The 15,259-nt window shown below is 37.4% G+C and overlaps 1 long non-coding RNA gene across 2 annotated transcripts in view; it reads left to right on the top strand.

Moving 5' to 3' along the window:
- The first annotated feature begins 1,062 nt into the window (after window positions 1-1,062).
- LOC116785354 overlaps window positions 1,063-15,259 on the top strand; it is an 81,183-nt gene continuing 66,986 nt past the window's right edge. For both annotated transcript variants that reach the window (XR_004356496.1, XR_004356497.1), the window contains exons 1-4: window positions 1,063-1,225; window positions 4,834-4,948; window positions 6,861-6,972; window positions 9,502-11,232. This is a non-coding gene — a long non-coding RNA (uncharacterized LOC116785354). The remainder of the gene's footprint in view (window positions 1,226-4,833; window positions 4,949-6,860; window positions 6,973-9,501; window positions 11,233-15,259) is intronic.

Below are 15,259 nucleotides of genomic sequence, written 5' to 3' on the forward strand. Positions count from 1 at the left end.
ATGTCCGGGGAAAGTCCATGAATTCAAAGAAGACTTTGACCCACTGAGGGAATGGGAATCAGCTTGGAGAATTTAGAAAAATCCAAAGATTTTGCATAAATAGATACTTCATAGTTGGTATGACTAAGCTAAAGAGACCAGTGCCTTGCTTAGTAAAAGAATCATGTTTTATGGGGTATAGATTCCAGTTGCAATAAATACACCTCTTTTTTTTTTAACATAAAACAGAGTGCTATCCAGTCATTATTAGAATTAAATCCATTATGATACAGCCAATAGTGTAATTCCTGCAGTGATATATTATCTGAAATAGTTGGTTTTGTCTTTATCAAAATTCTGTCCCTTTTTAGGGGAAAATTGTTCTCACAGTCCTCCTTTTTGCTTCTTCTAAAATTGTGAGTTAGTAATAGTATTGATAGTATTTAATGGTGCTGTCAACTGCTGATGTTTCACTTAGAAATAAGGCTTGAAGTAATTTATTTTAATGTGTACTATGAACCTCTTTGTTTAGCTGTATCCAGGTTGTCCCCAAATATGTCTAAGTTTCATTTAAGAAGGAATTATAAACAAAGAGGTATGTTCACTTCTGCTGTTGAGCCAGTAAATTTATTCAAAAGAAACAAATATGTGTATGACAAGTTGGGCAACAAAAGCATTAACGGGCATTAATCCTAAGGCAGCTTTTTCTCCTTCATTTAAGATCAGATTTATTGGGTCTGTCTTGCTTTCAGGGTGGTTTCCATTAGCATGGAATGCAGGTTACATGACAGAGCCCTCCCTCCAGGATTTGTGTTTCTATTGTAGGCATTGCTTCCTTCACGCCCGCATTTATTGTGTTAAATTCTATTTTATGTGCCTGTAATAACAGAGAATGTGGGCTATAATGTGACCCTTCTTTCTGCATTACAGCACATCAAACACCACTGTCTGCACAGAATGCACAAACACAGTGGATTGGCATTTATTTCAGCGTGGATTTGTGGAACTTGGGGGTACATTCTTTGGAACAGTGTTGCTGAGATGCTGTGATCTGGTATGGGCTAGGATGTCATAAAGCTTTATCACAAAAGGGGTATTGATTTAACTTTTGGATTTGGGCTTAATATACACATGCAGATCCATTTTGGAGGCTGTAAGGTAGTTTGAGCAGAGAAGGCACAAAGCCACAGTCGGGCCAAGGCAGCGCTTCAAATCAAACCAAACTGGATATTCTCCATCAAATATGGTGTGTGCTCACACTTCTTAAACTTGGGACAGAAATTCTCTTGTTATTTGTAAGATTTATAGAGATATTCTACATAAAAAATAGAATTGCAGCCAAACTCAGGACAGCAAACTGGAGAAAGCAAAGCTGGTGGCTCCCATTCGTAGGTAACCCACTGTATTTCAGAGGATGCACATACTCCTCTTATCCATGTAGGGAGGGAAAAATAAAAGTTGATGTTTGGTTCAGAACAATGTTAGACCTTTAAATTGTTCCCAGCCACGAATCACATCTGCTGCAGTGTTCCCTGCAGCATTGCAGAGAATGGACTGCAGAAATACTCTGTGGCTGTTGGAAGAGGTTGCTAAAGCAAACAACAGTATAACCACTGGGATCAATTTTTACAATGCACAGGGATATTCAATAAGTCATTAACAAGATTAATGAACTCTAATAAAAAATGCAAGCTCACATTTTACTCAGTTCACTGTAGCTTAAAATTGCATTTTATGATTTTATTAGACATATTACTTAATTTTTCTCAAACTGGTATTTTTATTCAGGTTAAAACATAATAAATAGATTTTTTTTTCCACAGAGAAATAGATTTTTTTTTAGAAAAGACTTTATACAGTAAAATACCTTTATAACATAAATAGGTGTGTGATCAATAGACTCAATCTTAAATTGTAGCCCATGAGAAGATGTCACTCTAAAAGGGCATCCATAGAAACATAGCTCAGTGTGCTCCAGGATGGAGAGGACTAGCTTTCCACTGAAGGCAAACCTGTGTGATAAGACCTTCAGTACAAGTTGTCTGGGTGATGTTATATGACACAGAGAAGTATATTTGTTTCTCTTGGTAGCAGCAATGAGATTCTAAACTAATGAATGAGAAGTGACTCACCAGGAATCAATAACAGAATACCAGAAGCAAGTTCTTCTTTGCCAGTGATTAAGAGTGAAAAAGGCTTAATAACCATCCTCTTGCATTTGTTTTCTCTCTGACCTTATTACTTCTCATCTGATCCATTTTTGGGAGTGTTTTATCTGGTCTAAATAATTCAAGCTTTGTGCAGCATCTGAGAAGCTGCCTGTCTTTCATGTCCTGCTGCTTAGTGCTCTTCCACAGAGAAATTTCTCCTAAGGATTTATTGTAGCCCTACTCCTTTGTAGTATGATGTCTCTGAAGACTATCGTTCTTTCAAAAACACCAAAAAACTCAGAAGCTGAAGAACTCCAGGTAGGAGTAAAAAAGTTGAGTGGAGATAGTGGCCATTCTTTCAAAATGTAGTTTTCAATGAGTCAATGGCCTGGGAGTTTGTGCTGCATCCTTGTGTACTCCACCATGATTCTTCTGAGCAAACTTGACGTAGGGAAAGTGGCCTGTGTCAAAAATTTCTCCTGTTGTGCAAGTTTTACTTAATAACTACCTTGAGTCTTCTTTTATACAGCTTTGCTCTGGAGACCAGATCCAAGATAGAGTATTTTTGTGATTTAAAAGTTAATTTAAAGGACATATAGGGTGCTGCAGCACGCAGGAAACAAAGCTTATTTTTGATTCATTGAAGTCTTAGTTCCTGGATTGATTGGTTAATAACATTTCTTAATAAAGTAAACCAAATGCATCTTATTCCTGTGGGCTCATGGGATGGAAAGTAGGAAGTTTCAGTCTCTTATACTTGTTAGCTTTGATTTCACAAAGGATATTAGAGTGCTATGCTCTGCAATTATTGTTTATACACCCAGGCCTTGTTTGAAAAGACATCTCCATTACACTGGAAAATGCATATATTTACAGGACTGTGAGCTCTCAAGTTTAGCTCTGAAGTATCATCTGGGTATGTATTAAATGATCCATTTACAGCAGTTCTTTGTACTTCCAGTGTTTTTTCTCTGGAATTGCTGGTCCTGAGGCAGTACTTAAGGAAAGCAATCTTACTGGGAGGAGAAGATTAATAGCACACTCAGTGGTTCCTCAGTTATCAGTCAAGTTAATGTTTGCTTCTTAGTAAAATCTCACCCCCAAAAAATTTCTTTCAACAAATACTTATATTCTTCATCTGAACTCCATTCCACTATTTTGCCTTATGTGGGACAAGGGAGACTTGCTGCAATGATTAAATATTGTGATAAGCCATCTGGGAAAGTACGGACTTGTACCAAGTGTTAACTTATTGTATTCTTCTCAGAAAATATCTAGGAAAGCTTCCATTTTATGGTTTATGGGAAGGCCTTTAAGAGGTGATAAATGTGGGCAGTGACCTTCAAAAACTACAGCTGGTTTTGGAACTTAAAACTCGTTCATTTTCAGCAGAACACATGCTTCCAAATGTGATGAGCTGCTGAAAATCTCTTATCCACTTGAAATCTGGACATGAGAGAAACACATATTTCATCTTACTGAGGAACAAGTTCCTCCTTTAAAAAACCAAAAATCATTAGACAGCATTTGTTAAGTTTAAAGGGACAGTTGTTTCTCAGTTTCTAGAATTCACATTTGTATATCTTTTTGTATATCAGAGGCTGAATGGAGAGGGAAAAACCCATACAACCTGTAACTCAATACACTTCTTTAAAACTTTTCTATGCAGATATATTAAATTCTCTCATTACAAGATTCAGGAGAATTTATTTCATATTGTACTGAGATGGAATGAAGGTAAAATGTAGACAGGATAACATACAATTTTGGTTGATTCTTAATATGATCTTATGTATTCAGGAAGAAAAGGTTCTGTTGTTTATGAACAAAATTGTTCTCCAGTGGTGCTATGGTTTGAGAACAGAAATCATTCAGAGTTTTTTGTAATTTAGAGAAGGAGAATTTAGGGCTCCCTTTCTTGAAATCCTCTGGAAGACCTTTGGAGAATTCAGAGACAAGCTAAAATGTAAGATTTCAAAATACAGAAACAAAGAAGTGAACAGAAAAGTAGAAAGCAGAATGAAAATCCAAGTTGAAAGTGATGCAAAAAACCCTTTGCGTTCTTGTTGTTTGAGGTCAAGCCCATTGTATGTCTTGTTTTGCAGAAATTTCCCAAAGAAAGGTTTGTTCTATCAAATATGTCTCCAAATCACAGTTAGAATCTATGAAGAATAGAAAAGCCTGTGTGTAGAAATCATCTTGCATTTAGCTTTAGCTTAATCAGCTTTATATCTAAAAAGACTTGGAAGCTTTTTTAGGTAGAAATAATGTTCCTTCCTCCTTGCTTCTTCCCTGATTTAAGCACGTGATGTCTCCCCTCTGCCAGCCTGACAAGCCTTGGAGAGAAGATGATCACTTTGCCTCCAGGTGTTGCCTTCTCATTCCTCCTGTGCAAAAGCTGAATACACGGGGCAGAACAGCAGTGTAATGCCGAGAGCCCTCAGGAGGAGGGTTGTTTTGCTTGGAATTTATTCACCAGAAAGGTCAACTCCAGACACAACATCTGTTTTCCACTGTGATTCTGATTTCACTACATAATTTGGTATGCTGCTGAAGTTTTCAGGGGATAAAAAAAAAAAAAAAAAAAAAAAAAAGAGATTAATTAGCTCTTTCAGGAGACTTTCAGAAATATTCTGAAATGCTGTTACCATTATGGGCACATTGTGAAATTGTTCCAGATGAGATTGAGTTTGGTGTCTTACAGGAAGAAGCTTGGATGAGGTGAGAAAACAGCTAGCTGGAAGGAGAACCATTATGGAATAGGATGTATACAGTTATTAAGTTGGAGAATAAATCCTTCAGTAAGAGAAGGATACAAAGTGAGTTTATAGCCTAAAAATGTGTTAGTTAATATTTATGATGTGCATCCATCTTTCTCTGTTTCTTGGCTGTGTGCTCGATATTGGCTGGTCTCGTATCAAGTGCAAATGATAATATCAAACAAAGTGATTAATGTCTGTTTGAGACAATTGGAAGGTTATTTTCAGCTTTTACGGTGCTGGTTTATGTACAGCATATAAGAACAGTACATGAGGTACTCTGCTAACAACACAGATAGGTGTTCTATTGATCTCCTCCTGTTCCACTTCACTAAATGTGCCCATTTTCAGCACCAGGATAATCAAGCAAACATTTAGTGTTAGGAGTGCATGTAACTATCTGCAGAAGTGAGGTCTGGTGAATTCAGAGAAATTCTAAAACTTTCTGTAAAGAGAGGAAGAACAGGGGAAAAAAACCCCCACTTCTGAGGTAGTGAGGTTAAAATGATTTAAAGCAAACTGGAGGCCTAAAAATAGGAGCCGTCTTTTAAAATGGCAAATGCGAGTCGTGCTCTGAAATTAAAAGACAGGTTTTGAAATGAGAGTTGTATGTTCCAAGCCATATATATGCTCTTGAAAATGCTCACCCAAACCGACAGATTTTATGTGATGCAAAAATAAAGTAAGAAGGGAGAATTATTGAGTAGAATGGTGAGAAACGAAGGGCTTGTGTCTCTATACATTTTCTACACATTTTTCTACTGGAAAAAAAAGTGCTTTCTGTATAAAAATATAACTACTTCGTAAATATTGAAAAACCATAAATGTTCGAGATGGCTGGAGACGCAAAAAACTGTGATTAATATCTGATTAATTATTAAATAACAACTTTAGTAATATATTTTCCCTGTAGACACAGTTGGTATAACACATATTAAGATAATTGAACAGAGCGTGTCTATGTACAAGAATATACATATTATCCAAATGGATTCAATTAAATCCATATCAACAGTCAGTGCCTCAAAAATTAGGAAATAGTTGATATTAGCAGTTTGAGGGCATATTTAATTTATCCCCATTTGGATTTTGGTAATACTAATTTATTCTGTAGAAAATATCATAAGTGCACAGTAATTTTACAGTAAGTTGAAATGTACAAAGGCGAATGAAACTAATTAAATGAGCAAAAGAGTAAAACAAAAGGTAATGATGAACACTTTGCTCAGGAAGTGGCCTCGTTCTAGTATGTCATGATCAACTGTTAGATTCTGTATTTATATTTTTCTTAACAATCCCAAGGAAAAAGCAAAGGGAATATTAATTAAATTATTAATTAAATTCAGAGTTCATGCTGCATTGTGAAGCACTAAGATAACAGTGCGAAGAGAAATAAATCCATTAAATGAGATGCAATGAAACTAACAATACTGAAGTGAAACGCATTATAATCCATGATTTTCCTTATTATTATCACATCATGGAAACCACTTATGGAAATGTGGCTGATGTATCTGATCAACTGACAAAATAACAGTTCCTGGGAAGCATTTTTACCCCCTTTTTACAGAAGGAGTGCTTAAGACATGGAAATACAAAGTTATTAGCCTTTGTTGGATTACTGCAGGAGGAATTTCTTAGTAGTGTGCATGTTTTGATAAGAATAAGCCAAATTTACTCTAAAACTTACATTCTGATAAAGCCTCTCATAGAATGATGCATGATACTCAACACCAATTCAATGCTTCCAAGATTAAAATATGCCATTCCTTTAGTTGATATAAAAATATAAGTTAGAAGTTTAACATCTTGTTCATGCTAATTGGCAGTAAAATATTGACATAGGTTTGTCTGTTCAGACCGTAGATTTTTCTATCATGACTGTCAGAACACTCAAATATAAGGAAAAACAGAATAAACGTATTGTTCTTGTTTCTTGAGACTGACTTGTTTTGTTTTTTGTTTTCGTAAGGTGCTGCTGCTGCTCTGGCCTGGTTCTAATGACCCCTTCTTCAATTGCTGGTAATATTCATGGATCAAGACCCTTTGGAAAACCACAGGTTTTTTTCATACAGATAACTAATGTAAGGGCACTGGCTGGTAAGAAAATTACACTAATGTAACAAACTGATAAACACTGCACATCTACTCTTCCTTTAGATCCTGCAGTACTGACTGAGACAGCTTTTCTTTCCCATTTAACTCCCACCATTAGGCTCAAGAGTTTAGATTTTTCCTGCCATAGTAACCAGGTGAGGTTATGATGTGTTTTGTCAATACCTTAAATAGTGGGTGCTATTGTGTCAAAGGCATTGAAAGTCTTTGGTGTTTTCACAGGAAAAAGCAGTGCTTAATCACAAAGCTATCAGGAAAATTACTTTAAAAGGTGTGTTCTGCAAGATCCAGAGGTTCTCGCAGAAGGTCACCAAAACGTGCAAAATGAATCAATCACATATTGAAAATTATGCACTTATGAAAAGTCCTAGATCTGAGAATTACTGAAGTAAACTGGTGTGAGGGGAGAATTTTTGTACAGAATCAAAATATTGTAAGTCGATATATGAAGGAAAAAATTTACTAAATTATATTGCAAAATTGCAATTAAGACTGTAGTAATGAATCAGTAAGTAAAACTGCTCCAGTAGAAATTGATAAGTTAAAGGAAAAAATGTTTGAGAGTCAATTTTTTTCAGGCACTTTACACAATCAGACAGCCTTAAGTGCATTTTTTCAGCAGCTATACAGTCCATGGGTGGTAATGGTTTCTAGGCAGGTGCATATTTTTTTGAGATATGTGTACTTTGCTTTTTTTTAATGTGTTGTGTAAATACTCAATTTAATAGTTAGTTAATAATGACAAAAAGAGTGATTAAATAAAGGTGCTGGTTTGGTATAATTGGCACAGCTGTTCATGGCTCTATTTCAGATAATGTTTATTTCATGACAAACATACAGGGCAGAATGGAGCTGTTGGGATTAGCTTGAGAATCTGAATCAAAGGAACTGCCTCACCAGCAATTTCTTGTCAGAAGTAAACCAGGAAGGACATATTCCTTAAACAAAGCAAACCACTGCAGCATCCAAAGATGCTTCTTAGCAGCAACAAGCCTTGATGTATGTATTTTTTTTTTTTGGTCTGGGAGAGGCAGGCTTAGTCTGTGATTGGAACCCCTAGCTCGAGTTTTGAAGCTTGACAGATTGGACTTGTCTAGTTGCAGTACCCTGCAGATAAGAGACATCCTTCAGCCAGCCCAGTCTCCAATAATTAGTACCTGAGCTCCATAAATATCTCATTTTATCAGTGCTGCTGTGACCATCCATGCGTGAAGCCATAAGCTACTCCTGGTGTAGATCATAAATGAACTGATAATATTAACTGGATGTGATGTAAATCAGGGCCCTTCAGAGCTCATCAGTGAGCAGGAATCAGTATTAAGGAAATTGTAAAATTTCAGATATTTTTTGCTCTGGTAAATAAATTGATTACTTTGGGCTCTTAGGGGAGGAAGTGTAGCACAGCAGTTCCACTAGCACTGGAATGGAAACCTGGATATCTGCTTTTCACCTTACTCTGCTATAAAATAGTCACAATACCAGTAACATACATTTGCCTGAAACTTTCTCTATAAACACAGTCCAGGTTTTAGATCCTTACGGTCTAATTTCACTTCATGTTCATCATTTACAGGCACAGATAAGTATCTCCTGGAGATACATCCTAGCTATAATAAATAAATAGAAATATTTATAGTTAATAGTTTGGGGATTAGAATAGCTCTGCTTTTTAATCCATATTTCTCTCTCCACTCACTGCTGAAAAGCCTAACAAGATTAGACTCCTAATTTAGGGAGCCATGCTAGACATCTTAGGCTTGATAGAGCAAATACTCCTAATAATGGAATTTGAATATATGATAAAAATAACAACAACTAAAGAAACATCCTTAGTCTGGTGGTAAAACCTGCTCTCAACAAGTCTCATCAATGCACACCATAACTGGAATCCTGCACCACCTATGCTAAGGCTCCCAATATTTTTCATATCCAAGTGGCTGAAGTTTTGTCAGCAATATTAGGAATTACTGCAAAAAATTCAAAGGCAAGGAAGAAGAGCATTGGGAAAAGTAAAACCTTGTTTACAATGTTTAAGTAACAGCTGTAAAGACTTGAATTTTGTTAAGGTTTACCTTCTTTCCCCATCTGTTCTACCCTTTTCACTACATATTTTCTTTTTTCATTTTGTATTCAAGTTCTGATTGTAATGGAGTCTTCTGAAAGGCTTTGGAGAAAACATTTGTGTTGATAAAATGAGGAAACTTGCGAAAATAAAAGTTTTGAAAGTAGAAGTGAGTTTTCAGTCAGAATGTAAAAAAAAGAGCAATAAAATAATCCCAAAATACAAAGACATTGGTTTAAAGGCAATTTTGATTTCTTTAAGAAAATTCTTCAGACTTAGTGATTCCTCTTGAAAGCAAGGAAAATCAGACTTTTCTATTCAGAATAATTATATAATGAGGAGGTTGAATATACATTCAAATCACTGTTACATACTACTTTTAAGACATGAAGACTTTCTTTATTCATTTATTGAAAAAGCCTGTCTTTTTTTTCAGGACTTGACCCAAACCTAACTACAATCAATTACTCCATCTGCTATGGGGTGCTACTGATTTAAGTTAAAATGAGTACTGGAAAGAAGATTTCAGACAAAAGGATGTGAGAAAATTTCAGCTAAGAAGAAATTTTGGAACTCTGTGGTTCAGAAATGTCTGCTTACCAGCACTTCATTATTGCTGGCAACATTTTCACATCTTAGGCATGTGAACCCCTTTTTAAATGTGTATTCCCTGAACAGTGGATTTTGAAAGCCTGTCAGAAAAATCAACCCTTTTAACAGCATTTAAATCTGTACTCAGCCTTTAATATTACTGAAATCTCTGTGGGACTTAAACTTATCCTTAAATGCTACCCCTAGGAGAAATTTTCCTGAGGAACTAATTTTCTGAAACATGGCCTATAATGTGCCGAAAACAGCAAAGCGTCTTTGTCTTCCCATTTCCCGACCCTCAGACCAATTATAAAAACATTGATTTTTAAAAGTTCTTCAAACGAGCTCTTTTCCTGTCAGAGCGTGTCACACGTGTCAGTCACATTTCAAGCCACGGATTTGAAAACCGACCTGCAGAAGCAGCTACCTTTGTCATAAATTTAACTTGACAGCTTCTCTGCAGGGTTTTCAATTAGGATCCTTTTTTTTAATGAAAAAAGAAAAGAAGAATGAAATGTCAGCCCAAATGCACTGAGCAAATGCTGCTGTATGGGAGGCCTACATATACTGTTTTCTTCTTCAGACTCCAGAATGATCGGGAACATAAAATGCCAAGTTTGGGATGAAAAGAACTCTAAACCCCCTCATTTCAGGCACATAAAATAGCTGGTTTTGCTGTCTGAGGGGTCAGGCGGCTCTGAGGGCCTGGTGGGCTTAGCTGAGGGTTGAGGGCCGGAGGCTGAGGGTTGGATCTGTGACACTGCCCATAATCCCAGGTTTTTCATTTAAGACTCGGTACTCCTGATGGAGGAATTTTAAAAAAAACCATCATAATTCAGTGCTGGTTGCTAGAAGCTTGGATTCTGAGGCGGCAGGAGCTGGTGTGCCTGGAAAAAGGTGAAACTCAGGCTGGGTAAAAGGTGCCTTTGCCTCACAGCGTCCATTTGATAATTGTATCGGCTTGTGGGAGCTGCAGTCCCTGGAAGCTCTCCTCCCCCAGCTGCCTTCCAGGGAAACCAAATTCCTATGGATTCGGGGAATCCCAGAAGTCTGTGATTCTGTGAAAACCCTGGCTAGTTTTTAAGCCAAAAGAGAGCCCATCTGACCCTGCCTCAGGATTGCCGCCATGACGGGACATGTCAGCTGTGGTAAATGCTATTGTCCAGGCTCCAGAACTCCGGAAAGTTTCCTCATGAACTGTGGAGAGAAAATGTGTAATTGAGTGTATAGCTCAAGAAGTGGTAAAACTACCCTTGAAGTAGTCATTAAATGTGAATTGATTAAATGATTTCTGCCTGAATCTTCAGCAAGTATTAAGCACAAACAGTGTGTGTGTGTGTGAGGGGGAGGCAGGAGCCCCACATCCAGGCCAGTTTATGAAATCACGCTGACTTTGTCATTGGAACATGACTGGAAAACTGATAAAAACACTTTGGATAGACACAAGGGATGAATGTGCAAAGGAGGCCCATGTAACATCCCATACAGACTGTCTTCAAATATGTCCCACACCAACATTCCTCATCCACTGCCTCTGGGTCTTCTGTTGAAGCTGTAACTGTGACACCATAACAAGGTATGTGCTGCATTTTTTAAAGATATTTTCTTTTTTAATAGCTGTTAATTATAGATGGGAAACAACTGAGAAATGGGGATGAAATTCAAAAGTTTGTCGGAATTTCTCTGACCTGCAATTATTCCGATGCTTTTGTGTCATATCTATCATGACTATTTTGTGGGGGGAACAAAAAAAGGGTATATGAAAATGTTTCAGTTTTATAAACGTCTCCCATTCAGTATGGGAGTGGTTTGGAGGGCTGAAGCTGAGGTAACTTGCAGGCATCAGATCCTCTTAGCAACTATTTCTCTAAGTGCAGGTATTTTTCTAATTCATGAATTCTGAGCTCCAGGTCCTGGGTAGCCAGAAAATGTCTCTGACTTTAATTGCCAAATTGTCTCTCAGCACTAAACCCCCAGCAAACAACCAGCGTAAGCTACAATTTTAGAAGAGTTAGACTAAGAAATTACCATCCCCTTTTGAAAATATCAAGAGACCCTTTTATTTTTTTCAGAATTGATGTTAATTTTTAAACCAACTGTTTCCAGATAGTATTTACATTTCAAGAGAGAAAGATTTTAAATTAAGCTTTATTTTTTAAATTCTTGTTAGGCTCTTAGTATTTCACTATTTTGAAAACCATGGTACCTGGTGAGAGCCAGTAGTTATGAGATTGGTACCTGGTGAGAGCCACCATCTTCTGTGGAAAGGCTGAGAATCAGAGGCTGAAAAAATATGGGAAATGTCATTCACTTATCAAAATGATTGGTATATAGGTATAGTTCTGAGAACATGATACAAAGGTAGAAAAAAAGGAAGGGATCATTTTCCTCTAAAGAGATTAGTCTCACAGAGTGAAATCTTACCCTTTTGGAATTAAGGTTATATGTAGTGGTGCCAGCAAATAGTTGGCAAAAAGAGATGAACACAGGTAAGTAGTTTTATTTTAAAATAAACTAGAAAGACATCAAAGGATTCAAGTCTCAAGGAGGACTTCTAAAAGCACCAAGGCATCTACTTTTGTGACTCTGCACATCTTTCAGGTAAGAAACCCACTGGTTTCATGTCCTCAGTAACACTTTTGTGGACTTGTTAATTCGGTTGAAAGGAAAATAACCAAAGAAATACTCATGATTATTTGCTTTTGCTGTTGCATTTTGTGACTTTTTGTTAGATATCTTTATAAAAGAGATTTTTAGCTGAACCGGGTAATCAGCTAAGTGATGTTTTTCTGTTTGTCTCTAAAACTCTTTAAAAAGTCTGAATTAGCAGAGCTGAGATTTTCCGAGTCACAGAATTCCAGTTTCACTTGTTGATACAGAGAACTTAGTGGCATTTTCTGAAAATGAAAGAAAATGAAAAATTAGGGACTTGGTTCTAATTCTTGTTAACAAAGTCAACAGATTTACAACTGCCTGTAGATACAGGAACCAGTAGCCAGCCAGTAAACCAGTTTCCTGAGAACTGCCATTCCTCAAAACTTGGCCTTGGTGTTTTGATGCTGTCAATGAGTTAACTCATAGAAAAGAGGGAGGAAAAAAGGTGAAGGGGAGGGAGGAGGTGGAAGCAGGAGTTACTGAGTGGCTTGAAAGGTGGTTCTCAGGTTCCTGGAGGAGTGGAAAGGTGGTTTCTAAAAGTATGAGGGAGTACAGAGAGCCCTGGGTAGATGCACTGAGCTGGCACAGCAGAGGAAGAAAAGAATTTTCCTGGTAAAGAGAGTTATTATGGAAATGCGTTTATAAGCTCTCCCCTGTTATACACGTGTAAGATCTGCTTTTGCCAACCATCCCAGACATGCTTTTCCATTCTCATTAACTTTAGGCCTTAAGCCAGTTAAGAGTGCCTTTAAAAGCTCCCTTGAGTTGCTCTCTGGAACAAAGCTGATTATATGAGTTTTGACCCTCTCATACTGAGCCAGTTGTGTCTGAAGGCAGCAGGAGGAAGTGGCTCCATGCCTTTCCCACTGTCACTCCCCATCAGGTTGGTCACATTTCACTAATAGTGCTGTAATTGCCTACTGTAGTTCTGCAAATTGCTGATATTCTGAGACCTAAAAAGGAAAATGAGGCACGAGAAAGAAGCAGCTGACAAAGTCTGATGTTCACCAAGCAGTGCTTTGTTAAACCAGGCATCAATATTTATTGTGCATCTATCTGGGATGTAAAGCTGAGAGAGCACAGTCACACTACTATCAGATTGCCATTCTGGATTCAGTTCACTTGTGTCAACGTTTTCCTGCTGCTCCACACCTCATCTTCAGCTGTTCATCACCCCTTCCCTGAAATCAGCAGGCTCTCTGATCTGTCAGTGTAACTGCATTTGTAATCTCTCCACGGGCCAGTTTTGCCGAGCTGAGCTGTGTTAGATAACTCCTGTTATTAGAAGTGTTTTAGCTGTTGGATTAATTTAGACAGAACTGGGTTAGAAGCAATTACACATGCCATTAGTTGACAGTTTGGAGAAGCCTGTAACCTCCAGTAGTGATGAAATGGACGATAGGATCAGCAAAAAGTAGAGTGATAACCCCTTAATCTGGCACAATTGCTGCCTAAACAGCCTTGCTTAGCATCATGGACCCTACATGGGCAAGCTGCATTCATTAATACTAGAAAGCAGTGCAGTTAGTACACTTGAAGGACTGATGCTGTTGCTTTTCTACCTGCTGCTCCTCAGAAGTGGTAGCACCAGATTTTTTTCCCCATTCTTAAGAACCTCTTAATATGTGAACTGAAAAGTGTCCGTGGTTTTGTGCATGACATTATTTTCAGTTTGGACTGTGAGCAGGGGTTTTGGTGTCGTCTGCTGGAAGCGCACAGGAGAGTGTGAAGACCAAACACATGTGTCCTTAAATCAGGAGGCAGCCTTTAAAAAACTACAGCAATTTTAAACTTTGGATTCTATGATCCTGTTTAGGGCACTGCAGTGCTAATGCACGCAGAGGATGGGATTATAGATGCAAATACTATCTAGTACAGCATAGTAAAGTTTAGAAAAAGTCTAAATTCCTGTTAAAAATAAACCAGATTTCCACTGCAAAACTGTATTTGCACTTTTAACTTGATGAATTCTACGAACAGTTGTGTGAGGGTGAATGTTTTTCCTGATTTTATACCTTTAATTTTCTCAGTCCAGATCCTTTTTATCCGACCTGTGTTGTTGCACAGATTGAGGCAGCCTCTCCCATCCTAAATGGGACAGGAGCTGTAGAAGGTGAGATGGCGTTGAACATGGAAAGGAAATTAAGTGCTCCTGTCACATGGGAGACTTTCATACAGGCTGAAAGATAAATATAAAACAAAACCTAATTAATTAGGTGCAGGCACTCGGAAGCATATTAGCATTTTCGTGTTTACTTAGACTCGTGCCTAATTTGTTTAGTTGCTATAAACTTGTCTCAAGAGAATAAATTACTGAAAAAAATCCCCTCCCAAATACTGTACTTAGTGAGGTAAAACAACAGATCTTAAAGTAACTGCAGCATTCTCGTGTAAAGGATTATCCCATTTTTTTCTGGTAGGAAAACAGTTTTGTAACAGAAAAAAAGGATCAGAACTCCAAGAAAAAGAGGTCGCTTCTAACATTTTAAATCAGTATTTAAGTGTTGATGTGGTAAGGCATTGGTTTGCCTCTGAAGGTGGCTAAAGGACATATGAGAACTAGACAAAGATACTGATTTCACAGTACAGTTTCTTCTAAGTAACAGAATCCTATGTAAATCCCACTGGCAATATGCAGTGTCTTGCACATGTCCAGATTGATTAAAATGGAATTCTGGGCACTAAGTATGGTACATTCCAGAAGGATAAGAACAGTGAAACATCTGATTCTGGGGAACTTGAAAAAAAACTTGTATATGTTTCTGACTGACAGTTTTGCCTTGAGGAATATAAGTTTTAAAAGTAGCACCTCCCTCCCATTTTAAGAAACGTAATTAAACACAAACCTAGTCCTGGACTAACTGAGCAGAGCACCTGAGCACATATTTAAACCCAGCGACAAGGACATGTTTTAGCACATGTGTTGAAGTTTATATGCTTTGGAGGGT

The sequence above is a fragment of the Chiroxiphia lanceolata genome, chromosome 4 (genome assembly GCF_009829145.1).
Source record: "Chiroxiphia lanceolata isolate bChiLan1 chromosome 4, bChiLan1.pri, whole genome shotgun sequence".
In the NCBI taxonomy this organism is placed as follows: domain Eukaryota; kingdom Metazoa; phylum Chordata; class Aves; order Passeriformes; family Pipridae; genus Chiroxiphia; species Chiroxiphia lanceolata.